General features: G+C 32.8%; 1 protein-coding gene and 1 long non-coding RNA gene across 3 annotated transcripts in view; one reads left to right on the plus strand and one right to left on the minus strand.

Annotated features, from left to right (window-relative positions):
- The window catches only part of PACRG (parkin coregulated), a 217,922-nt gene that overhangs the window by 139,894 nt on the left and 50,116 nt on the right, over window positions 1-27,912 (minus strand). The window lies entirely within an intron of this gene.
- Window positions 5,167-10,672, plus strand: LOC110353696 (uncharacterized). Its single transcript, XR_002404483.4, has 3 exons — window positions 5,167-9,473; window positions 9,613-9,672; window positions 10,330-10,672. It is a non-coding gene; the product is annotated as an uncharacterized lncRNA (long non-coding RNA).

Genomic DNA, 27,912 nt, shown 5'->3' on the forward strand with positions numbered 1-27,912 from the left:
AACTGTCAAAAACAGCCAATGAAGCCTTCCCTGTGTACTTTTACACGGCAGTTTGTTTCCAGCGACAGATCTGGCATGACTTGTTACTTTTTATCATACTTTACATCAATTAAACAGTATTATGGTAAAATTTTAATAAAATCCAAAGAATCACAAATATGCTTTGAAAAATTCTCAGCAAAACTAAGGTGTTTTTCCTACTATTTTCTTCTAATTCTTGGCATGGTCCTAAATATCCCCACCCAGAGGAATGTTTGCCATAAGATATTCTTACTGGAGCAGCTGTAGGTTACCCAGCAACCAGTTCATGTCAATTCCTGTTGGGTTGGTAAAAAACGCTCTGTCAAGAGCAAGAAATCAGTTATTTGTCTTTCTTTCTTCCTTTTCTTTTAGACTCTTCTGAAGGGAATACTGTTGTTCCACAGTTATAATGTGGAAACTATGAAAAGGATGCATGAGGATCTAAACAGATCACTTGACAAAAGACTGTCTAATTACAAATAAACTAATATTTAAATACTTTCTGCCTGAAGATGGCAATAATGTTTTCTATTAAAAAAATCCACAGTATATGTTCTTAACAACCTTGAAATAGTTGCTTGCAATGTTCGTACATAAAGTATGAACAACTTTCATATTTAGCAAAAAGATGCAGATTAAGCTGTTCTGTTTTGATTCATTTATATACTAAACTGGATTGTTTATGGCATTCTAACACACACTTTATTACAAACTAATGGGACACTCATCAAGTGCTAACATTGACAAGATAATCAAATAAACACTTGTCAAAGTATTTGGAGAGCTTATTTTTCCTACTTCATTCCTGTCACAATGCCAATTTATGCAGAGATACATGTATATTTGTAATTGATAGGCTACTTAAATTAAAAAAATGTTCATCATTCCAAAATGAAATTCAATCTTAGTAAGTGATATTCCATTTTGTAGCTCTTACCTCTGCAGTAAAACATAACTTTTCCCATTTTTACTGTGGCCTGTAAAGTGATAAATAAATTATAAAGTGAAACTGTGGGGAAGAATAGATGTTAATTAATTAATTAATTAAGGCTATAATTAACACATCTGAGCTGCTATCAAATGCAATACATACTTGGATATCAATAAATAGTTACTGACAAATGTCTGTCCTGGAATCTTCTGGAAATTATCATTTACAACATAGGCATGTTGACACAGAAAAACGAGCAATGGAAGTTTACATCCAGTAAATACTGGATACTTCTTCTGACTGTTCTGCTTTTTTAAAAAATTATGTCAACAGAAAGAAGACTCATGGTAAGAACTTTTTCTGCTATCACCATATTACTACAGGAACAGGAGAACAGGAGATGGTGTGTTCATACCCCAGCAGTAACTACTCTGCAGTAACTCAACAAAAAGGAATCAATTACAAAGTATATGCCCCAGAAAAAAATAAAAATTAAAAAAATTACAATTACATTAATATTGTGATTAGATTGAAATGAAGAGTAAAAATACCATTACAGTAATAATCAGAAAATAATTGTGAAAGAAATAATTGGCAAGATCAAAGTTGTAACGATTATTTGTTTTAATTACTTGTAGAATGTCTTTCACATGTTCCAGTATCTTGTAATATAGGTATAATTCGCACTTAACCTACACAGGTATGAGAGTCCCTAATGCCTCTTATGCTAAGCATCAACAAGATAGGCAAGAATAGTATAGCTTGCAAACTGATATAACATCCTGATCCATAAATAACACTGGACAGTAACACTGGATCCATCTAACACTGGACAACATAGGGTACTGTTTTATCCTCACTATATTTTCTAGCATACTTTGTCAATTAAATGCCTCCTGTTGTAAAACTGAAATAACCACACTGATGCATGTGGGAATAAATTGTCAGAGACGCCATTAGAGAATCTGTATTTCCTATACCCCAAACGTTTCTGACAAGCATAATAAATTAAATAAATTGTAGGTTTTTAAGCATCATAAGTTTTGCTGTTTTTCTTTTTAATTTCTGAGAATGGATCTAGTTTATATCTGAAGTAACTTCATAAGGCACTTTATACTTCAATTTTATTTTATTTTTTTCCAGAACTCAATTAAGAATACCAAAAGTCACTGGATAGTTATTTATTAGAAAAGCTCTCTACTCAGATTTCATGGAGGACTTATATGTAAATGCAGGAAGACAACAAGCTGAAATTTACAACATTCTGTACCACACTACTAATAGAAATAAAATCAGATTTTCTTTCCACTTATTTCAAATAACATCTTACATAAGCCTATCTGGTAACTTTATTTCTTGACCAGATAAAGAGCTATTTAGGCTGTCCTTCTACAGTTCCATATTGTTGCAATGAAAAAATCTTATGCTGAGAAAGCAAAGGTTTCATAGGCAATATATTGGTCATTCAGAAATGAATACCAATTATGCCTTTATATTTTACTATATCACTATGTATTCCATAAATGTTTCATATTTTAAAGAAATTCTAACATAGCTTTGTAATACAAATATATTAGTCTTAGTTTTGTCCTCTCTCCAATTATAATATTACCTTAGGACTAAAATTACAACTAATGATATCTTAAAAAAAATTGAAGTAATGATCTGCTAAAAACTGAAGCAAATACATTTAAAAGATTTTTTTTTTTTCATATATGTTTTTAATATAATTTTCACAATACAGCAAGGCTTAAATATACTTCAATCCATTGGAACAGAGAAGATAGCTATGGCTAACTAATAGCAGAAAATTCTTATTCCTACCTGCCTTAAAGAGCAAAGCATTGTTGGACTTCTCTGATATACGAATTACCATTTCCTATCTTGGTTTTCACATCAATGGGGGAGATAGATTCCCTTCTTTGAGAGAAAAGGTGGAAATACTCCTCTTACTTCTTTAAATTGAGAATAATATCTTAATACTTAAAACGCGTATAAAGACAGACACAGACAGCTTTCTGAGGATGAACAGAAATATGTTAGAAACATATGAAGAGCTATTATATAATTTTTAATATAGTATCTATACATTTTATAACAATTACATATAATTATATCATATATAATAATATGTATATATATTACATAATTATATATATAATATATATATATGATATTTAATAACAATTGTAAACAATGATTGTTCTTAAAAGTTCAAAACCTAAGGGGCTTCTCTCAAAGGATATTTCAAAGAAATGTTTTGTTGAAGTCAAATACCCAGGTGATCTCTTCACACCAAGTGAATCTGCAAGAATAGTTCCCAAAATATTCCCTAATGTAGCAAAGCCAGGTTATGGGTTACTCACATGTTATTATCCTCAGTATAGTGACTACATAGAGACAACCTAATCTGAGGAATTTTTCTAAGAAAATATTGGCTCACATAACAGAATGTTTAAAATAACACTTGGAATTTGTATTAATGCATCAAACAAAGCCTCTCAGTTTCATTGCCAAAAGGTTAGACATCATTTGACTTTATGTAAAATTATTTATCCAAAAATAAGGAAAAAAATAATAAATAAATAATCAAAAAATCAAAATCAAAAACAAAAACAAAAATAAAATATGAGTATTTAGTAATTTATTTATATTAACCTGAATACAACAGTCTTTTAAGGCAAATTTCAATCTGTTGTCTTTGGAGGCAATGTCAAAATTCCCATTAAATAAGGTTTGGGAATGAGGTCAATAATACTATGACAATTTAACGTAACTTCATTGTTTTTCCCGAAGTAGATAATGACACTGCTAGCAAGGCATATAGCAGCATGTTTATTTTACTACCATTCCGTCTGCTTGTCTGAAAAAACAGGTTGCAACATCATTGTCACAAAGGGAAAGTCAGAATATTTTGAAACACTTGCATTCTATCCAGTGAAAGTATGAGCAAAAAGGAAGCATTCTTGCTCCTTAGACTAAGTCTATTAAAAGAATGCTAAATAGAACAGAGCATGCAGATCATCTGGAGAATTCAGAACTTAAAGTGATTAATTAGACCTTATTTTGTCTCGAGCAGATTTACTAAGCTTTTTTCAACGTAGCCCCATTGTTTGTAATTACCCAAATCACACCTCCATTGGCTAGTCTTAGTTGCTTCATGCATGAACAGCAATCTGATTGAGCACTCTTGTTAGGATTTCATTCGTCATTGTAATTAGCCATAATCATAGCCTTCCTGGGTGCATGAGAATGTGCAAACGACCGATTCACAACCCCAACCTATTTGAATATGAATCTTCTCAGTAAGTAGCAATAAAATAGTGGAAACAAAGCAGTTTCTCTAGGGAATTTTGTAAAGCATCCCTGTCTCTAATTCTCCCCCCTTAAAAATGTTCTCTTTTTAGTATCTGAATTCTGTTTGCTAAAACAAGGCTTGCTTAATGAAGACAATGGCTTATTATTTCTTTAAGTGGCACAGCAGGGCCCAAGTATTACAGGCCCAGTTCTTTCAGCCTCTGCCAAGGACACAAGGAACAAAGGGGCAGGCAGTAACGGGAGGCAAATAGACCTCTCCTTACACTGCAGTTTGTGAACACTTTCCTCAGAGCAAGACCCAGGTCTCGGCTATTCTGGAACTCAAAGACAGGGCCTTTTTCTCCTTATTCCTGTAAATGACTCACACGTTGCAGAAAAGCTCCAGCGGCAGACAGCCCCAGACACGGAGCGCCAGGCGCTGTGGAGGAGGGGTGGGCACAGCCGGGGCCGCCCCAAACGCATTCCTAGTGAGCCACCTAACGGTGGCACATCGCTCTCGCCTTTCCCTTCCGCCTCCCAAGTGCCTGGGGGAGACAGCCTTGCAAATAGGCGCTGGATGACGTCCAAATTCATGCTCTGCCAAAGCAGAGAATTAGGTGGGAAAGCAGGAATTTTGACGACCACAGCCCTGGCACTATGATCCAGTTAATTTTTTATCATGTTTAGCAGCGTTGCGAGGAAGAAGAAGTCTCAGAGGCACATGTAATGTCAAATAGGAAGAGTAATTTTTAAGCTGCCGTGCACCTCTGGGCTGAAATGAAATTTTGACTTGTCTGATCCTAAAAATATCCATTGTTGAATAATGGAAATTAATTGACTTTTTTTTATATATATTTATTGAGGAAACAATATGTAAATACAGCCTTGCGTATGTTGCATACAGGCTTCCAGTTTTGCTAATGCATTTGCTTTTGAAATTATATTACGTTTATTTAATGCAATATCTTACATTAGTTTATTTCTTGCTACAATTTCTTGCTTCCAGATTCTCCATCTTAATAGACAAAGCATATATTTCATTCACACAAATATTGTATTCAACTAACAGTATTATTAATAAGTAATGTTAATTAAATTAATAAACTATCAACTAAGTAAAAATTTAAGCTGAAGGAATCCTTTTAAATGAGCATGAAACTAAATCCACTGTATTACACTTCAATAGAATATAAAGATACAAAAGATGTTTATATATAGGGCTCTACAGCAGAAATAGAAGTTTCAAGCATTTCACCCGCAGTGTCTTAAGTCAGCAATGGTTAATTGTTCTATTTAATATAACACTTTTTCACCCTCATAAAAATAAGCCTAACACATCCTTGAAAAAAGCATCGAAAGTTCACAGTTTAGTGAAGCTAATAAATGTGAAATACAAATTCACTTGAGCAATTTTAACAACCGATACTCACTTGGAACTCTTTACTTACTGTAATTTTAAATAAAAGTTGCTTGTGTGTTATATTTTCATAGGAAATTTGAAAATATAAATAAACAGACAATAAATGCACAACATTACTTTCCAGTTTGTTGAAAAAGCCTATACATTTCATTTTCTGTTTCAGTATCAAGGACTAGGAAGAGAATTTCTTTAATCAGATAGCTGAGAAATGCCAAACTCGGTTTCTTGAAATAATGCTAGGAGCTTGCCTACTAGTCAACTACTAGATGAAACATCACATAATTTTATAGATTGATTTTCATTACTTTTAGAAATCTTCCTAAAGGGGGGTGGGGACATAGAAATTTCTATCGTTTCTGAGGAAACAACTGTTATCAGTGCTGTGCTATGCTTTCTGGGTGACTACTGGTGAAATCTATGGCCACATCATCCTGAAGAAATTGCAGCATGGAAGAGATGCAAATTAAATCCTGTTACATGTTGTTGTGCCACACTAGCTCAGGAAATAGTTCCATAGCAACCATTTCCCCATCAACCCTTACAGTCCATGCTGAAGAATCTTTCCAGATGATAAAAAAAAAAAAAAAAAAAAAAAAAAAAAAAAAAAAAAAAAACACCAAACAGTACTGTTTTAATTAGAATAGCAAATACTTTTCAACTAACAATGTTCAGCAAGCCGTCACGTAAAGGCACTTAGTAATGTAGAAGGTTATGTCCTCTCAGTCTTCTCCATTATCTGAGAAAAAAATCCTCAGAAATCAGGAAAACAAATAGGACAGATTTTAAGTTTTGTGGTAGTAGCTGCTGTAGTTGCCCTCCTGTTTCAACCCTTTTGGTACAAGTCAGTATGTTGCCTGATGCTGCAAACCCTCTATAAGGCTGCATTCTAAAGGCATCATTAGAAACCTAACAAGATTGCAAGATCACCTCCTGCCCTTTAGTAAACAGCCATCCTGACTAATCCACTTACCTTAATATGCAAAACACTTAATAATAGACACGGACCACTCAAAGAAGGGTTGCTACTTTCTTTAGGTTCAGTACTGTTAGCTGAAGCAAACAAAAGAGTTTCTGATGCTTCCACAGCATGCTTCTTCACTAACTTTTTATAAAGGAAAAAGGTGAAAGAAATCCTTCTCTATTCAAAGAGATTTATTTCACTCTTTACTATTTAATTTAGGTTTTAGGACTTCATCCTCTGTATTTGACTGGTACCTTGGGTAATTACTAAGAAAAAAAAATATTAAAGCAAACATTCCAAAGAAACTGGAAATGAAGTAAGTGGAAGAGCATCTTTTAGTTCAATACGGAAAATGTAAGTGACTCAATTGCAGCAACTTCATTCTTTTTTTAACTTGTTGTATATACTAACTTTTATGAAATCTAATTCAATCATTTTATTATAACCTTTTCAATATACACTTATCACGACAATCTTTCACCAAATATTTTAACACTTTCCTGCAATGAAACTCTTCAAAACATTAAAAATAACATTCACCTCTTCCATGCAATCTAAACAAAAGGTTTGTAGGGTGGAATTTGAATATTCATTTCAAATAAGATTACAGTAAAAAGCGTATCTTAAAGTTATTTCTCTTTCTGTGAAGAATCACACAGAATCACAGAATTGTAGGGGTGGGAAGGGTCTTCAGGAGATCAGGTCCAACCCCCCTGACAAAGCAGGTTCCTTAGAGAAGGTTGCCCAGGTAGGTGTCCAAATGGGCCTTGAATATCTCCAGAGAAGGAGACTCCACAACCTCCCTGGGCAGCCTGTTCCAGTGCTCCGTCACCCGCACCATGAAGAAGTTCTTTTGCATGTTGGTGTGGGGCTTCCTGTGCTCCATTTTTTGGCCATTGTCCCTTGTCCTGTCCCCACAAACCACCGGAAACAGGTTGGCCAAATCCCTCTGCCTCCCACACTTGAGATATTTGTAAACATTGATAAGATGTTTACATCTTAGTCTCTCAGTCTTCTCTTCTCAAGGCTGAACAGTCCCAGGTCTATCTGTTTTTCCTCCTGGGGAAGATGCTCCAGGCCCCATATTAGTCAATAATAATAAGTTAAGAATAAGAAGTATTCTTCCTATGCTCCACCCTTAACTTAGCTCAGAACAGTGAAACAGTTGTATGTGATATTTCACATCGTCTTCTCCGTAAATATTGAAATTTTGCTGCAGTGGATGTCATCCTGTTAAGAAACAGTTTACACTGTCTCCATATATTTTTCTGTGACATGTAGGATAGATTCTCTTCTACTGTACTGCTGTTTTTCCCATCACTGTGTCGATACTAAAAAATTATTAAATTTAATGTATCAGCTGCTATTTAAAGGCTTTCTGTAAAGTTTACTAACAAAGACTAATTTAACATGAAATTTAGATAATTTTGTTATCCTGTCATATTTTTTATAGAAGTACAGCCAAATGAGAGCATTCAGGCTTCTCTGGAAACCAGAAGAGATGATATTCTGAACTACCTTAAAGTATGTGTATTTTTATCTAAGTATATATATATATTTACATAAATACATACTTAAATATATATAATTACATAAATATAAGTATGTACATGTATGCTTAATTATTTGTGTCTCCACACTTGCTACTATTCCAGTTTTACTGTTATTCTCTCAGACCAAGACCAGAGGATTCCATGGGATTCTCTTAACCACCTAAACCTTTGGGTATCCCTTTGGTTGCACAAACACAATGCCGCAGTTCACTTTGTACTCTGAGATCCATGAGATTTTGTATCCATTTTATTTTTTGTTGTACATTATTCCTAGACTTCAAGTTGCTCATTTTCCATGGGGTTTCTATACTGGTTGAGCTTAACTTGATGTCACACACAACTAAAGTTGTATATAAAGCAGAATTTAAGATTTTAAGAATTCAAGATTTTAAGTTGGCCATCTCCAGCATAGTTGAAGATTGAAGTCACATACCTAGCATACTTCATTTTCATAATAAAATGTATCAAATTGAGAATAATACAGTCATCAACACATGGGTTCTTGAGTCTATTCAAGTAAAAAGCAAAATATTCATACTGGTATAATGGGAGTAAGATTAGACTTCAAATTGTTACAAGGCGTGGGCAGTAGCTGCTTACCAAAAGTTTTTTTTTGTTTTTTTTTCAATATATGTTGATGCAGAGGGTTTCACAACTCTATGGAAAATTTAAGATATATCATCTATTCTTTCTATATGAGATGGAAACATTTTATTTTGCTTTTTTGACTTTTTTCTTAAACAAGATATAAGTTGTTGGTTTTGTGTGTGTGTGTGTGTGTGTTGTTAAGTAAGGTAACCCTTTATTCATCAATGTGGAAATATTTTTTCTCTTCAAAATCTATCTAGTAAATTCAGTATGCTCCAGTTTTGTTAAAAATGTGTGGAATATGACATTACAGTAGGAAGTGGTTTAAACCTTAATTCTGGAATACAGTATGTGTCTACAATGGGCACTGTATATTTATTTTTAGGATAAAGATAGGATAAATATGGGAAGAATATTTAGACAAATGTTGTAGTAAAACATCGCATTACTGGATAGTTCTAAAGTTGCAGCACTGAGCACTTATGAAAAGCAACTGTTACAGCTGCTGCACAATCTGAAACGTAATCTTTGGATTTTACAACCATGTGATGAAGTTTTTAATTATAGAATCAAGCTTCATCCCCCCAACAGGATTGATTTATGTATTCTTTAGAAGGATCCTACATAGAGAAGAAACATGGGGCAAGTTTATTATTGGTTTATCTATGTAACCTTTAATTCTTTGGCTAAAGAAACTGGAAGGTGTGTTCTAAGTAAGAAAGAAAAATTTCCAGAAAAATTGGAATTGGTGCAATTGAACAATGCCCACAGGGCCCAGGATACCCCCATTACTTTAGAATTTTCCTATGTTGTTCCTGACTATCCACTCCTTGTTTTCCAGGTACTGTATTTTGGAGTCCTCGATCTGATTTGCAAAACTGCCAGGTAGAAAAATAAGCAAGTAAGCAGATTTTTGCTTGTTTGTTTGTTTGTTTTAAGGAGAACATTGTTTCATGTGTGGTTGGAAAGTACCTTTTGCAAGTTTTAAACAGAAACATTTGTTTCATTTGACTGAAATAACATGCTTTGATTCTAACAATTTTAAAATATTTCATTCAAATTTTCGAATAATAATTTCTAAACTCCTTCAGTTACAGCCTTCATTAAAATTGTATAAGTCAGCAGGAGCTGCATTTCAAATAGAGAAAATAAACAAGATTAAGTAATCTGAACAGTCAGGACTCAGAATAAAATTACTAGCTTTGAATTAATCATTACATTATTAAATTATTAAAATTATTACCAGGGTTAAGTTAGAGTTAGAAATTTAATACACAGACTCCTTCTGCCACCTTTTCTGCAAGACATGCTTAACACTGTAATCTGTGTGAAATAAACTGACAAAAAATTATGAAGTGATCTGATATTACACTGACTGCACTGTAATAAAGCACAGGAAAAAAAGTATAATTCAACATATAATTCAAGCAATGTTTCTAGGAACCACTGTTTGATATTTTAGCTTTTTAAGTTTTATCTATGTGTAGAATGAATTTAACATATCTTCTCTACCTTCTGTTTCTTTCTACTCTACTGCCATGGCTCACTGCCCTTTCAGTTGCAACACTGCAAGAATCTGCGAGGCTGCACTACATCCCATGTTACTGTTGATCCAAATTACATGTTAACCTGATCCAAAATAAAACAAACAGAGAAGCAAACAAACAAAACCAACCAGCCAACCAAAACTACAAACATATTTTTTAACTAGTCTTAAAATCTATCATTTCAGTGATCTGATTAATAGAGTGAAACCTAAGCGCAACCAAGGGAGCACTAAACTATGGCACAGGACATGAACAAACAGATGGAACTTTTAAATCTGGTTCTGATGCAACCGCAAGTGTTCATGTAGCTCTATTTCAAGTGAACTATCCATCCTGCATATTAGATGACTTGAGGCCCTGTGGGGAAAATATATGATTCTGTAATTAAAGAGCATAATAATGAATCAAAATATAATTTTTGTAGTATGTGTTTAAAAATAAAAAATAAAATAAAATAAAATAAAATTAAAAAAAAAAAAGATTAAAAAAAGTAAAATGTTAAGATTTATGTTGTAGCACATCAACACTAAAAACTTATCTGCAGGGTGGAAATAAAACCTAAAACTGGGACTGTTTCTACACTGATAGTACAGTTTTTAGTCATCATCTTTGGGCATGGAAGAACAGAACAGTATCTGTAAACAGGAATTACCCCAGAAATCTGGTCACATCCAAAGAACAGAGAGATTCAAAAATCCTGAGTAATCATGACCATTACAACTCCTCCCTCCCATTTCTAGGCAAGTATCTCCATTTGAAAAGTCTGTTTAAAAACAAACAAACAAAACCAACCAACCACCACCACCACCATCACCAATAAAAAAAAATGCCACCAACAAAACCTTATCCTTGAGAATAACAGTACAGATGAGGAAAAAGGGCTGAAATGTCCAGGTATTATTCTAAAAGGGCAGTTGGATTTGTCACTTATTTTAGTCTAGCCTCAGTAAGGGAACAAACTGCAGCCAGAGGAGTGCAACAGACCCAAGAACCTCCAAGAATGTTTGGATCCTATGTGTTACATGTTGGCTGCTTGTCTCAGCACCACATCTGTCAGACATTTCTATATTCAGTTAGTTTCTACAGTTCTTGCTTGAAAACTCATCTTTACATTAATCACTCTAATTAACCAAAATGAACCAAATATTAATATGAGGAAAGAAAACAGATACTCATAGACATTAGAACAGCAAGATTAATATCTCAGTAAATTAACAATTATGACCAACTGATTATGCACAGTCTATAGCAGCCTATACTTAAGCTGTTTATAAAGTTCATGCAACATGTAAACGCTTCTTAAATTTGGAATCACATATGCAACAAGATCTGTTTCACTGTTCAATTGTGCTAATAGTTATGACCTAATGTTAAGACATTGTATGGATGGATAAATATCTAACTAGGCATAAAAATAAAATAATATTTTATATATTGCCTCTAGGTGCTGGTATTCAACAGCTTAATAAGAGAATTGTGTGATTTTTTCCTCATTTTTTCATAAACTGAAAAGGGAAGACAAACCTATCTATTTGAATCACATTTAGAAACTAATACTACATGATAGGTATGGTTAAAATTCTTCTACTTTCATTTAAATCACATAAAATCTAGAGGCCCAAAGCACTTTGTACAATGTTAATGGACTAATCATACCAATTTCAAATGTTTCTGGCTTTTCTGACTCAAGAAGGTATATTCCCCTGTAACACACATCAATCTCAAAGAAGAGATCTTCAAGTCTTCTTCAGGAGGAATCAGACTGGTACAAGTCTAGAAAGCTGCATGCATTGACTGTAAGATCTAAAGCTGAAGGTGTTTTTACATTTAGCATTTACTTATGGTAAACTGAACACAAAACATAAATCCCAAACGTAATAGGAATGCAATTGCAAGTTTACCTGATACAGCTAGAAAATGACAACAATTATGTACAAAAGAAGTGTCTATGTATGTATCAATCCAGCATGTGGAAGAAATGTGGTCTTAAATTAAAAGAATGTCAAGAATAAAATGGAACAAATCAAGTTCATTAACAACATTTAAAGTTGTGCCATTTTTTGTGTCTTGCTTTCTTTACCTGCAAAACATCTAGGTTTCAGAAGCACTGGGAAGTTTTAGTCATTAAACAGTAATATGTTTTGACATTTACAAAATAAAAGTAATGCAGAAATACAAAATAATAGGGTCATCCAACTAATGATACTAATTTGAGAGAATCACTGAACAATTTACTTGGGAAGAGTCCTGTTAAGATCATCTTATTTAACTCCCTGCCAAAAAATTGCTATCTTTTTCTCATACCCACTTGGAACTTTCCTTATTGCACATAGTGACTGTTGCCTCCTGCACTTTTGTTGTGCACCACTGAGAAGTTCGTGGCTTTGTCTCCTCTATAACATGCCTTTTGGCAGTGTAAGTCTGCAATTAGATCTCCCTTAGACTTCTCTTGCCCAGGCTAGCTAGCCCCACTCAATTCCTTCACTTTCTCTTCATATGTCATGTGCTACAGCCTCTTGATCATCTTGGTGGCTGGACTCTCTTCAGTTTCTTCATATCTTCTTCTAAGTCATCTATTTTCTGGGCCCAAAACTGGACACAGAATTACAGATGCAGCCTTAATTACAAACAGAAAGTAAAAGAAATAACACTATACTTCAGCTCCCTAACTTTATATTGCTAATGTCACTGAGTATGTGGATAGCCTTAATTGCTGCCATGAATAGCCCAACTGAGTCATGCTGACCTTGCTGTCCACCAGGACCCACAGGTTCTTTTCTGTAGTGTTGCTACTAACCAGTCAGTCTTTCTTCAACAGCTCATTTCACTTCAAAAACAAGAAATCTGTCTAACTTTCGACTTCAAAAATGAATCACTCTTGGTATCAATAAATATAAATTAAAGTCAGATATACATGCATGTAAAAAAAAAAAAAAAAAAAAAAAAAAAGACTAATACCTTATACCAAAATGTATACAACAAAACAATAAGAAGTACTATAAAATGCTGAGTATGACATATGACAAAAAAAAATGTGGAAAATCAAAATGATTCAGGATCTAAAGCAACAGAATAGAGAGGCAAGGACTTTGATGAGAAAGTAAATACCATCCTTGTTACAGTATTGAATATCAAACATGAAGGCAAGATACAAACACAGACTCTTGTAGGAATGAGACAGGCACTAACATCTGTAAATTATATGTCAAAAGATAAAGGGTGGGGAAAGTTATGATTCTGAAATAAACAAATAAACTCACATACTAAAGCAGATGGTGGCAGTTTGAAAGCAGCGCAGAGTGGTTAGTGTGCTAGAAACCATTCATACTGTGATTAATAGCAACAACTGGACAAAAGATGTGATAAAAAGGAAATGCAATGACTTTCCTCCAGAAACTATGGAATGATAGTCACCCCAACTTGGTAAAAATGTTGGAATGTACAAAATTAATAAGTACTTAGATTAACATTTTATATACAGTGGTAATACTTTTTGCTTAAGGAAGACTGAAGTTCAATAAAGTTGTAGGCAACCAAGAAACACTTGATATAGGCTGTACTTTAGTTAGGACATCTTTCCTTGCACAGTCGTTAAAATGGTTTTATCATGGTTCTTCATAGAAAAAATAGCATGCATTGGAGTACAATTTAAACATTATACATGAGCTTCTTTCTCATAGCATATTATAAATAAATAGGAGTAAAATGACAAATTTTCAGTACACATAGTAGAAAGCATTTGGCTCGCTAAATCAATGATTTAGAAAGATTGATTTAAATGTGAATTTGTGAACACATATATAACCTGACTTTTAAAAAATTTTACCAAGTATTTCAAAGTACTTCAAATACCAAGTATTTCAAAATTCTGACCAAACAATGAGATTCAACCACTATGTTTTGCTGAATAGCTGTAAAGAACCCAAAATAGCTCCATGATAGGTCTTGGTAGTTCTACTGGTTTAGTGCAACTTGATTTTTATGGTAGGACAAGGAAGACCTAAATCAAATCTCTTTTATATATATATATATATATATATATATATATATATATATATATATATATAAATTTCTTTTTATTTATTTATTTTTTTTTTCTAGTAAATCAGATCAGACACAACTACTTTTTAAAACTATCAGAAAACAAAAGGTACTAGGTTTCATCTAGATAGTATTTTAGAGGCTTAACATGTTATGCCACCACATCAGTGATAACATTTCCTTGTTGATAGAAAAATTAGAACAACTTTTCTAATGTGCTTATATCTTTCCATGCAGAAAGAGTAGTTTTGATTTCCTTACAGAAGTAACAGTGGTATAAAAGGTTGCTTTGTGATGAAATATACATAGGTATAGAATGAATTATTAAAGCAGAGAAAACAGAGTTTACTCTTAGGGGGAGTAAACTAGGATTTACGGAATTTTTACATTACTTTCTCAGGTTTATCAGTAAACCTGTTTGATAAAATAACAGATTAAGAGGAACAGTGCAGTTTTAGCAGCACCAACATTGGATACCTTGCCTTTGGATTTTAATCAAACAACCCAATACCAACCAACAACAGGAAGCATAGATATCTGGTGCATATCTAAAGATTAAACCACTTTTGCAGGGATTATTTTAATCTGGTAGGCACTGTATTAGGTGATTATCATCACATTATAATATTTCTGAAAACTAAGTGAATGATCTAGGATCTTATAGTAAACTGTTATTTGGGAAAAAAGATACAGGGCTGAAGTTCCTGCTGTCACTGATTGTTATTACTTCTTACCTAATGGCTACTAGCTGTGTCTAACTAAGGCATCATCTGAGCATTCCAAAACAACTTCATGCAAAGTCAGTCGGATAGTTTAAATCACCTCTGAGGTGGTAAATCTATAAAAGTTTGTCTTTCTATGCCCTTGAGAGCAAATAGATTTATTGTCATAATTATCTGCAAGTCTTTACACAAGATAGCGTACATATTACCTTGTTGTCTGTAATCAGAAATGTCTGCAAACAAGAGATCTCTGACAGACTGATGGAAAGAGTTATTTATTAAAAAGCTGTGTGAATAGGAAGTTATATTCACTTCATCTTTTCACATAGTTGGTATATATACTATGAGGACTCCTATTGTAGCTGGACAGATAGAATTTTATGGCCTTTGATTAGCTCACAGAAATAAATATGTGAAAATTATTACAGCTGATGATGAACATTTTGCAAATATTTTTATGCATTCCTGGTATCATTTATAAATGAATGATTTGACTAAGTTCAGTCTTAAATATGAATAAAAATCTATGCATACATTCAATAAGGATCAATGTTTTTCCTTATCAGATAGTTTTTAATCTAAGAAACTATATAATATTTTATCATTTTGGGTGGGGGTTATGAGGACTATGGCTATACGCTGTTTATATTTTTTCAGGAAAGAATACAGCAATTTCCGTAATGCTACTGAATGGTTTTAGATGGCTATTTTTCTCATCTTTGCAGATGAGCCTCAAAACACAGAAGGAAAGAAAAATAATACAGCAGAAACAAGCAATAAAATATATGTTTAATTTTACATTAAAAAAAAAAAAAGGAAAGAGATGTAGCTTTTCTTGTCTTTAGCTTAAACTAGAAATTTCCAGCTGAATTGCAAAATTGCAAACTACTATTTGAACTCAGAGTGAATCAACCACTCAGAACTGTATATTGTCAAGAATTTTACACAGGCAAGTGTACTCTAACTGTGAAAGGAGTAAAATATTCATAATATCTGTGACAGGCCCAAATTCAAACACTTATGTATACTATGACATTTTGTAACCAAATGATATCTGTTCATGTTTCCACACAAACTGCTGCATGAGAACAGAAGGTTAGACTTCAGCACAAACATAAAAGAACTGCCATTTTTGTTGTTTTCACCTGGTTAACATGTTTTGTTTGTTTGTTTGTTTGTTTCTGCAAGCACATATACTGATCTGTGAATATATTAAGAAAAAAAAAAGAAAAAAAAACACAACAAAAAACCATACTATCAGATAATAATGCACGTTGTCTTTCACAGCAATAACACACACCGTAAGTCTAACCTCTGACCCAGTCACAGGTTTTATCCCAGGGCCCCCAGTCAATCAACCTAGGAATAAGAGCCACAAGTCTCCAGTGCTGTTATGAAATGGAAAGGTAAAACAGGTCTCTCACATGTGAACAGGAATTTTTAAGGGTCTGAAAAGACAAGATAAGAAGCACAGAGTGGGACATCATTTACACACCCAGGTATTTATGATTTGTTAAGCACATGATCACCATCTTCGGACCCTCAATGCAATTTCTTTGGATATGAATAGAACACACCAACATAGGTTAGTAACTCATAATCCTTTGAAAGCGATGGACATTGCACAGCCTCGGAATCAAAACACATTTTTTCCTGATTTTGGACTTCAATATTACTTTAGAAAAGAAAGAAATAATAGAAACAATAGGGAAATCCACAAAGAATTAATGCCTGAATTGGTAAAATGGAAACTACATTTTGGTGATTGAAAATGACTTTGACCTCTTCAAGCCAATTGCTATTACTATTTAATATAGACAAGAAATCTGAAATTCCACTAAGAGCTTTGAAAGTTATTCACATGCTTTCAAAAACAAGTTTTTAGAAAAAAAAATATGAAATGTAATAAGTTGTCAGCAAGAAGTTAAAAATGACAATAACAGCTGTAAATGTTTGTCATTTGACAGCTGGAACAACGCTAGAAGGGGTCAACCAAAAGAATCTCTATCTCAACCATCATTCATGCAACTTGGCTACACACTTGCTGTTTTAGTTAGGTGGCAGCTTAGACATCATAGATGTCTAAATCAACTTTTTTGTACAGTAAATGTTCCTCTTGTTTGCATTTTTCATGCTTTAATTTAAGTTTTTATTTAGTCAAGGACATTAAGAGATAAAAATGAATGCTCTGTTTAATTGGGAGGGTTGAAAGGTACAAAAAACAATTAAAAATATAAGTCTATCTAGACGCCAATGAAACACAAAAAAGACAACCCCCACGTTTTTGTTTGATTGTGTTATTTTTTAGAGCAGAATAGCACTTCAGTGCACTTAGTCTTCATTATGAGATTCACTATATTACAATACAACCCATGTTCCTAGAGAGATATATATTTAGACTGAAGTTTAAATTAAGCTGGAAGCAACACTTTTTTTTTTTTTCTTCATTCTAGCCTGAGGAAATTTTCATCTAAATATTCATATCTTTAAAATCATTACTCATGATCTTCTGAGGTAGTATTTATCCATCTTTTTGCAATAACTTTCTAAATAAGGCATGCATTTGCCTGCACATATGAACATAATATTAATTTTAAAACATGGAAAATCAGTTCCAATGCCTGAAACTTAAATTAATTATTTGAAAGTATAATATGCCAGTTAGTTTTATTTGCGTTTTATCTCTGATATTATAAACATAGACTTCTAGTATGTTCTGCAGCACTTAAACTGGTTCGTTATACAGAGACAACTTTGCTGATATTCCTTTAAAACCAAAGATATATATTTTTGGTCTGATATTGAAGGAAGTCACAGGAAAGAAAACTAGCAACCCACAAATTCTGTCACTTAGTACTGCAGTATTTATAATTCCCTAAAATTGCCTGTTTCCTGAGCATTAATGTGTGAAAGCTGAAAGCCAAGGGGAACGATCTCATTTAAATATTTAAGATAATTTATTTTGGCCCCAATAACCTACCACATGCTACAACTACTGTCACACAGACGTACTGCTATTTACTCCTATACTACTATACACTCAAGTCTTCAAAGTTAAAAACCATATTTTTGAAAAAAAAAAATCACAAATTAACTACCTCAATGGAATTTTTATCAGACACATTTAAATGGGTTTCATTTTTAAAGGTCTTGGCAATTAAAGTCTTAGGGATACAGGAACATTTATTTGAAGTTAGCACTTATTAAGAAAGTTCCATAATTAAAACTGAGAACTAACAAATATCTGTTCATATTTTAGATTTTAGCACATCATCTCAATAACATCACTGCTAAACAGTATAAGCAAAAGTATTGTTTCAGTGTAGTTTGATCATGAGGTATTAAGTACATGTTTAAATTTCAGCAAGAATAGAGCTTTTTCAGGCTATATTGGATAGTTATTTTATTGAATGGAGTTGTCATCACATTTCAAAGGAAGAGAAATTAAAAAAAAAATAAATGTAGAGCTTGCTGTTCTAAGAAGTTCTCAAGAATCTTAATCTGAGTGATTTCTATTCAAGGACACATTTACACCATAATTAAACTAGTAAAATGTGCACCTTATTTGTGTAAAAAGCTTAAACCAGTTCCTGCTGAGTTGTCCTCATGAATAACTTCATATAAAAGACAAACTCTTCTCAGATAGGCAAGAGCAAATACAGATAAAAGGACAAAGAGGGAAGAAAGGAAAAGGACAATAAAACTTGGAATTAAGCAAACAAATATTATTAATTGGTAGAATACCAATGTGAGGAATGAGAGCAGCATTGAGCCAAGATCAGAATTATTCAGAACAGTAGATGCGAATTCTATGTGAAGGGTTCACAGAGATTAGTGAAGAGAATATGACACTAAAATGATAATAAATTAATTAATGCATTGGAAGCAGTATAGGACAATGAAAATGACTGAGGGAGGTAAATTTTTTACATGCACTATTTAATATAGTGGACACCAAAAGTAGAACAATTGAAGAGTAATAAAACATAATAGTGTTTATCACAAAACTGATGAGAACAGACGTCCGCTATAATACATTTCTGAAGTAGAGTCATTGGTTAAATATGTTTTTAGAATATATGTCTTCAGTGATAGCAAACTTTTTTTCTATTAATTTGTATGTTTTCTATTAATTTGAAGTTTTCTTAAACATGTCACTTTCTACTTTACACAGTATACCATTTTATAAAGACATTTTATAACTACATATTTAACACCTTTTCAGCGCTATAAAATATTTACAATTTGTATTTAGTTGTAGAAGCTTATTAGCTCTATATTTTCATCATTTTTAGTCAAAAGCATATGCTTTTATTTTTTTTTTTTTTTTTAAGGGATGCTACAGATATCTCAGGTCTCTGTTTTTATACTAGGTCTCTATACTAGGTCTCTGTGTTTTTCAAGGCAAAATCTGCCCTTCAGTTTTGACACTAAAAGGCTCTATGCACTGTTTCTACGTTACGTTTTTATATTAAATAGATGCTTAAATATATGCCAATTTTTAACTGAAATAAACAAACAAAAAAAACAGACTTGATAAAGACTGTCAATTTTTGATGCTCCTGAGCCTCCAAGTACTGTGACTCTTCAGTCACAGTATTTCATGACCATAAATGAAAACATCAAACACACATTGATTTTTATGTTGTCAATTCAATTGGTTTTGTCACTTGCCAGAGAATTCTGTAATATTTGGATAAAAGGAAGAAGGCTGACAACTAATGGACAGAGAACAGACTATCCATTAATAGGGATAAGGGATCAGAATTCACCTTCAGAGTAGATACAGAAAATTCATCAAAGTTGTGTGAGTAGTACTGCACAGAACTTTCTGACAAAAAAACAAAACAAAACAAAACAAAACATAAGTACTTTTTATGACAGATGTTTCTGTTTACATTTTAAAATGGAACAAATCTTGGCACTTCTGGATGGCAACCTTTGTAGCTAGAAAAAATTATTCTGTCTGAAACACACTATAACAAGATATCTTGGCTATAATACCTACATACCTTCTAAAAATTTTTAATCGTTAGGAATAGAGGGGTAGCTGTTTAACTCATGGAGGAGGAGTAATTTGTTTTTGTCCTACATGTCAATCTACCGATTTTTGAAGCTTACAACATCACTTGTGTCCTCCTGGGTCCATAATAATGTGAATTGTCTTTATCCAAGTGCCTAGCAAATCATTGTCACATAGCAGCAGCATTCGACCTTTCTTTTCAATCTATGCACTTTTCAGGAGTTATAAATCAGTTGACTTTCAAGCTCGATGAGATGGCATATGCCCTGGTTTGAAGAACAGATGGAGGCTTGGGGGAAAATTGTTTCTGCAGGCTTGCTACAAGCAGCACTGCTCCATAAAAGTGAACCATTCGCACTAATTTCTCACATAAATTATACAGGCAGGGAGCACCAGCCCATTCAGCAGAAAATCTTTCATCTAGCTTTCAGAGGTCATTTAGCAAATTTAAATTAAAGTTATTTCTGATACATGGCTGGGTTTTCATTCCATACGCTTTCAAGAGATGGCAATTTACATCAAATAAAGGGATGGCTTTAATTGTGTATGCAGGGAAAAAGGAACAGTAAATTAACTGCCACAGTATTACTGTTTTCTAGAATCCTGGGATAAGATGCAGCTATTAATTAGTCACAGAGGAATTTATAATTGAAATGTGGTAGCTTAGTACTATGGGAATCAGGTAAACTGTCACTACTCTTTGTAAAGCTTGTTTTAGACTCCAGCTGAACACTAGTATCCAAGTTCGGCATTGATGTCGTTAAGAGAAACGAAATCTGAGTCGTGTCCAGTAAAACATTCTTTATGTTTTAAGGGAAACATTATTTTACTGTTAAGCAAATGTACATGTCCTATTTTCAATTAAGTATTGATATTGATTGAGTATATATATATATTTTAAAATAGGGTACTTTACCTAAGCATGGAGAAAAAAGACATTTCATTAGATTTTTAAATTATAAATATAAAAGGGATGGAAAAGACCAGAGAACTGTAAAAAAACTAACTCTAGAAAGAATTAGCTTTCTGTGATCCACAAGTAGTATGAAGGGAGAGATGGCACTGAATAACCTTTGACACATAATTTCTGTTTCATAGAAAATAGTAGAATAAATGTACAAACTAAACACGACCTATGAGAACACTGATAAGTATTGAAACAGTTACTTTGAATTTTATGGGATTTCATAAAATCATAGTGATCTGATGAAGTGTTTTGAAACAGCATTTTGATGAGATTCTTTTTGAATTGCTAACATTGCAAATGTCTTCTTAAAAGTGAATAATTTTAGCTTATGACCATTTCACATCTCAGAAAACTGAGTTCTTTACTATTTAATTTTCTGATTATTTTCTAAACTATTCCTTTACATTAAATCTGTTAATAATTTTTATTTTATTTTTTAGAGGAAGCATTTAGAATTTGTTTTTCCAAGACTTTTTTTTTCTTTGCTTCAAATCACATTCTTGATTTCTTTAAATTATTATGTAATATTTCTGGATTAAGAAATTCCTGCTTCCAATTGCTCTGTCTTGAATCCACACTGCAATTTGCTGCTATACCAACAAAACTGTATTGGAGACAGGCTTAAGCAGGATCACTGAAATGATTTAAAAAAGGAGTCCTCCAGGGATGATAAACAGACATCTATTGCAGAACAAAACACTGAACAGTGTCCTAAAACATTAATGAAGACATTAAATAAAATAGAAAGTAGCATCCACTGTGGCTAAACATGATATGTGGCCACTCTTCTTTGTATACAATTTTTCAAAAACCTTTATTCTGCATGACAGTGTTTAAGAGGGATTTACAGTATTTTTTTTTCAATATGACAGTGTCCTTGCAACATCTTTTATTAAAAATGGATTAAATACTTTAACAGAGAACAGAAGCATAAATAAATAAATAAACCTATCTCTATATATGAAAATAAATTCAAAAGAAAAACTTTGTTTTACATAGACAACTTGTTCTTTCCGCTTTCAGATATCTGAGGCTGCAATTCCACAAGCAGCTAAACTAATCTAGTGGTTCATTGCTGTTGAAAGAATAAAAGTTTTAAGATTCTTCAGCTCTCTCCCATTCTTCACTACTGTTTTACTCTCCTTCATCAACACAAAGCTTTAGCATTCATGGACCTCTTTGTAATCAAAGTTTGCAGGACTGTGAATATGTTGTTAATCGAAAAAAAAAAAATATATATATATATATATATAAATATATATATGTATATATATATTATTTTTTTTTTCCTGTGTTAGTGAGATAAATTTACTCACAGTGGCTCTGATTAGTGTCAGTGCCTGTATCAAGTATGCTCTAGGAATAGTGACCAGAAGAAGTAAAGAAAAGTCAGACCTTCCCCTTTTGATGGTGATACGCTATTAAATCCCTCCAAATTCTGGAATCACATTTCACTTCTACAAATAGCAAGACATTAGTAAAATAATGAGATCATTCTTTAGGACAACTGAACTCCCTACAACTAATTGTTATTGTTTTTTGGATTTGAACTTTGGGAAATCTTTCCTAAGCTTACTTAATACTACATAGGGAACAATATATGGTAAGTGCTATTCATGTGGATTAATGGCAAAATGACTTCATAAAATTGAAAAATACTGAGAGATACTACTTCCGCACCTGAGAACACGTCTCCTTTCCAACTATAGCGGTTACTATAATAGACTATATTTCCTCTTACTGAAAGCTTACCCCTCAACAAAAAAGGGTTGTACTTCCAGAAAAAAGAAAACAAAATAAAACAAACAAAAAATTCAACACCTATTTTATTGGAAAAAAATAAAAATAAAAAAACCCTTCATGCTGGGTATAGGTGTCAGTTTAATCATAGCTCAGAATTTTATAAACATTAACATAAAAACAGGCAGATAAAATCATAAGGGATCAGAGGTGCTAACAAAAATTGCAGTTCCATGGCATGTTCAGATAACTTGTAGTCCCTGTTCCCAAAAGCAACCTTCAATAATCTGCACAAGAAAAAACTGTATGCACAATCCAAATGCATGGCACTAAGGACAGGAGAACACTGTCTTCTACCACTGCATCTATTTTCTACAATTAAGAACTAGTTTTGATACCAAAGCTTACACGAGTCAATGAAAAGAAATAAATTATATAGGGAAGAGAGGATGAAGAAAAATTAAAATAGTAAAAGTCACATCCTTATTGAATATAGCTATGCTGGCAAAAAAAACATTAACTCCAAAAGACAAAAACCATATTCATTTTGACATTTGTGCTTGACAGAGAAGTTTGTGGTTTTGAACTTGGTCTTTATTTCTTTGAAAATGCTAAAATCATTTTGAAGAATAGCAGCATTATTTATTTATTTATTTATTTATTTATTTATTTTTTACACAGTATAACAACTTTTGTAATGAGCCTGACTCCCTAAACAACTGATTTTTCAAACATTCTGACAACAGATACAGAGAGACTGCATATCAAATATATTTTTAATAATTCGGTAATACTTCCTTGGTATTATCAACTTTTTTAATAAAAGGTTTAATTGCATTCTGACCTTTTTAAATGCGGCAATGCACATTTAAAAGTGGAAGATCTTTTCAAGACCTGAGTCATGAGCTTTTATTATTCACAGCTCAGTATGAAATTGTGAAAAAGAATATATTACTACATTTTTTAAATAAAATTGTGTTATACATAGCTAAAGGAGAACTTAAGGATCCCAAATAAGTAGGAAATAAATATTCTAACTCACTCATTTTCTAAGAAGATTACTGTCCACTACTTTCTAACTCTAAATTAACAACAATTTATATCCTAAAATTCACCCACATCAGAGACACAGTTTCCAACCACGCAATTATTAACTATTCTCTGTTTCTGGACAAAATCAAATGCTTCAAATTTGGAAAGATCCTTGAACATTCATTAATCATTCAATTTAAGAAGTTTATTTTTAGATCTCAAAAGCTAATGCTTTATCCAAATTCATGTATTGTGTATTTGCATCAATTGTAAAGTACTAATATTTACACAGCTCTATTTAATGACCACAGAGGGAGCATGAAAACAAAGGATTTAAATTAGATATTCAAGTGTTATACTGAATGCACACAATTTAGCAAAAAAATTCACTGACTGGCAGTACATTCTCTGAGTGGGATGAATATCCTGAATTCCCTTGATACGGATTTTTTCACTTTAATTGTACTCAAAACCAGATTTTTTTCTGGTGAATTGTGGAGATGGTGAGTTTTCTTTCAAAACAGGTCAAAACAGGTTTATTTGAACTTGCAATAATAGTAAAAAAGAGGGGAATGCAGAATCTATATAGTGTGACAATGGCAACTTATCAACCATTATGTCAGTATTATGGGAGTATTCAGAGAAATGCCTTTCTAAGACTTATGCTGAGAATTCACACAGAAGCCAGATCATGCTATAATGACCTTGTAAGTGAGATGTAATTTGCTTTGGTTCTGTTTTTAAGAAAAGGTGCCTATGTAAACACCGTGGTTTCACTGCACAGTTTAATCTTGTCTAAATTTACAATAAATTTGGAGTAGGAATGCCTTAGTCCAATGGAATGTAGTCCATTTTGGAAGTAATCCTCCCAAAGGTATTGTGAGAAACAATATGCAACCAATAACACAGGCTCAGGCGAGAATCTTAGTGACACAGTTTTTTTTTAATTCATGATTCCAATGGTGGGCATCTTGCAAGCAGCAGCATGCAGTAGATGTGTATCATAACCTTATATCTCCTATTACCCAACACTTGATTCCTCCTCTGTTTCATTATTGGCTGAGAACTACAGTTTCACAACCTACTCAACGCTTGTTACTATATGATATATGTACAATTTTATTTAACCAACCTTTAGTTTCTCCTTTTCCCCCTTTTTTCTTCTTCTCTTGTGACTAGAGGGACCTGTGATTTTTTATTTTATTTTAGTTTAGTTTTTATTTTTTGATGATTCCACAACTGCTTGTCTTGTTTTTCTTAGCCATCCTGCTCATTTGGGGACAGTAGGACCTTCTCCTGTCCCCTTATCTGGTTAACACACCCCCCACTGTTATGCCACCATTATGCCTGCACAATCACTTTTGAATATGTAAGGTTAGTGGAATTTTCCACTGCAGAAACATAACTTTATTCTTACAGTATTATTATTTCAGAATCAGAGGGTCAATACATGCAGTTATTCAGAAGTAGTCCTGATTAGTTCTTGAACTTAAAATTTATATCCTGTCTGGGTCTACAATCATAGTTGTATGTAGCTTGCCCTTACAGGAAATTAATCATGGGTTTAAAATAAGAGATAACCAGAACTTTTATGAAATCAAGGGTCATTTGTGCATGTTAGTCAAAGATTTTTGTCCCCGTTAACACAACAGGGACAACACATGGATAAGATTTCAGATTCTTTTAGATAAAATGTCTGTTGTGTTCACAGAATTACAATATTGTGATTGTTTCAAAAAAAAAAAAAGTCTGATAATTACAGTTATTTTGTTTGTTTCAGTAATTACCAAAACCCTAACCAACCAACCAAAGAAAAACACTGCATATCTTTCAGGAACTAACAAAATCCTATAGAATTTTCATCTGTCAAAATAAATCATGTTTCTGAGACCCCCTTGCATTTTCTCTCATGCACCACTGGATAGACAAACTAACAAGAGTGAAATGAACCATGATATACATCACATATAAATAAATATTAAAAAAACCCTCACAATCAAACTGATACTGTGCAACGATAGCAGAATTAAAATAACACTTTTTTAAAAATTTATTTTAGTAAGCTATTTTATTCTTTTTATCCTTTCACTAGACCTACCTGATTCATACAAATAAATATAATTCAGCTGAGATTTTTTAGAACATTTTCATTAGTAAAAGTATTTTTTTTACATTTTCATGAATTGAAGCAGTATTGAGTAAATTATATTACTAGAATAATTACTTATTTACTCAGGATTACAAATGAATATGATAAACAGATTAAAATGAGCCATTAGATATATAGTGGCTATTTTGACTATTTATGTGTCCTTAAAACAAATAAAAAACACAGACCTTTACTTTATCTGCACCTTTAAATAATAATTAATGCTGAACACCCTTCTCAGCCTCTAGCAGCAGCAGGCAGTCTCTAAGACACTAGAAGCTATCTAACATTAAGTTTGAACTAGAAAACTCCTATTTGCCTTTTTCATCTACTTAAACTGCACAATAATCAATGATGGTTGTGTGCCAAATTAAACAACAGCCTGAAGTAATTCTACTATCTCAGTATTGTTTTCTTGAGTGCCTGCCACAAAACTCAGCCTAGATTGATTTGTGAGTAAATCAAGTGGATTGAAATAAGGGAAATAAGCTTGGACCCTGCCATGCTGATGATATAAGAATAGAATAGTGTGCTATTATACTGCCTTTTTGGATGTATACTGAAGTAGTGATAATTTGTTTTGAAAGAGAGGATGAACAATAGCAAAGAGAACTGTTGCATGACATCATAGCCCTATTCCTCACTAGCTACAATGCCAATGTTTTGACATTGCTAGGTGAATATTAGGGAGACATTGGAGTGATAAGATTGCAATTTGCAATAGGAAGAAATACCTGCTGGGTCTTTGACCAAAGACTCTGATGTTAAGATTGTTTTAAGGCAATATATCTTCAAACAACTCAAACAGACAGACACAGTGAACAAATGCTTATTTTAGAGGATCAGCTTTTGTTAGAAGGCTTGTAGAAAGCAATGTAGCAATAAGTTAACCAAGCAGCCAGTAGCATCATCTGGTAGAATATTAATTATTATAACCATAGAATCATTTAGGTTGGAAAAGACTTCTAAGATCATCTGGTCCAACCTTTAAACTAGTATTGCCAAGTCCACCGTTAAACCATGTCACTAAACACTACATTCACAAGTTTTTTGAAGACCTCCAGGGATGGTGACTCAACTACCTCACTGAGCAGCCTGTTCCAATATTTCACAATGCTTTCAGAAATTTTAATTAATAATCAACCTAAACCTCCCCTAGCACAACTTAAGGCCATTTCCTCTTATCACTTGGTGCTTAGGAGAAGAGACCAATCCCCACCTTGCTATATAGTTGAAGTACGTACATCAAAAAGCAGCTAAAATGAGGTAAATTGTATCTCTCAATCTGATTTGGGGAAATTAGAAGTTACAATGCTTCAGGAAGAACACTAAATTCTAATAGATTTTTGTATATGTTTGCAAGTCATCTATGGATCTTGCCTGGTGATGAAAGATTAGAGGGCAGACTTAAGTTGTAAACCCATGATTTTTAATTCAGTAAGGTCATAACTAAGGTTGCCTAAAGAACAGCTACAATGGAATCTCATTGTGATCATGCGTAAGGTGTTGGATAGAGTTTCCCTTTATTGAAAGAACTATTAATAGTTACTTGAGCTGATCTAACATTGCTATTGGTAAGAAACTAGTACTTTCTCACAGCACAAATCCATCTTCTATAATTAAATAGGCAAAAAAGCTATTTTAAAACCTAGTTACAAACAAATTATAGTGCTACTTATCAATGTATACGTCTAACCTAACCCTGTTGGCATCATTAGCAGCAGAATCAGTTATCAGTTATAAGATTGCAAAATCTCTCTCTCTCTCTTTTTTTTTTTTGTCATTAATTCATTAATATAACAATGTATTTAAAATTGTTATAACTTTCTTGACATTAAAAATTTTAAACATTCTACAAATCTAACATATTTTGCTCATTCATATCATGTTCGTTTTCTGTAACTATCACTGCTTCCAGCA

This window comes from Anas platyrhynchos, chromosome 3 (assembly GCF_047663525.1).
Source record: "Anas platyrhynchos isolate ZD024472 breed Pekin duck chromosome 3, IASCAAS_PekinDuck_T2T, whole genome shotgun sequence".
In the NCBI taxonomy this organism is placed as follows: Eukaryota; Metazoa; Chordata; class Aves; order Anseriformes; family Anatidae; genus Anas; species Anas platyrhynchos.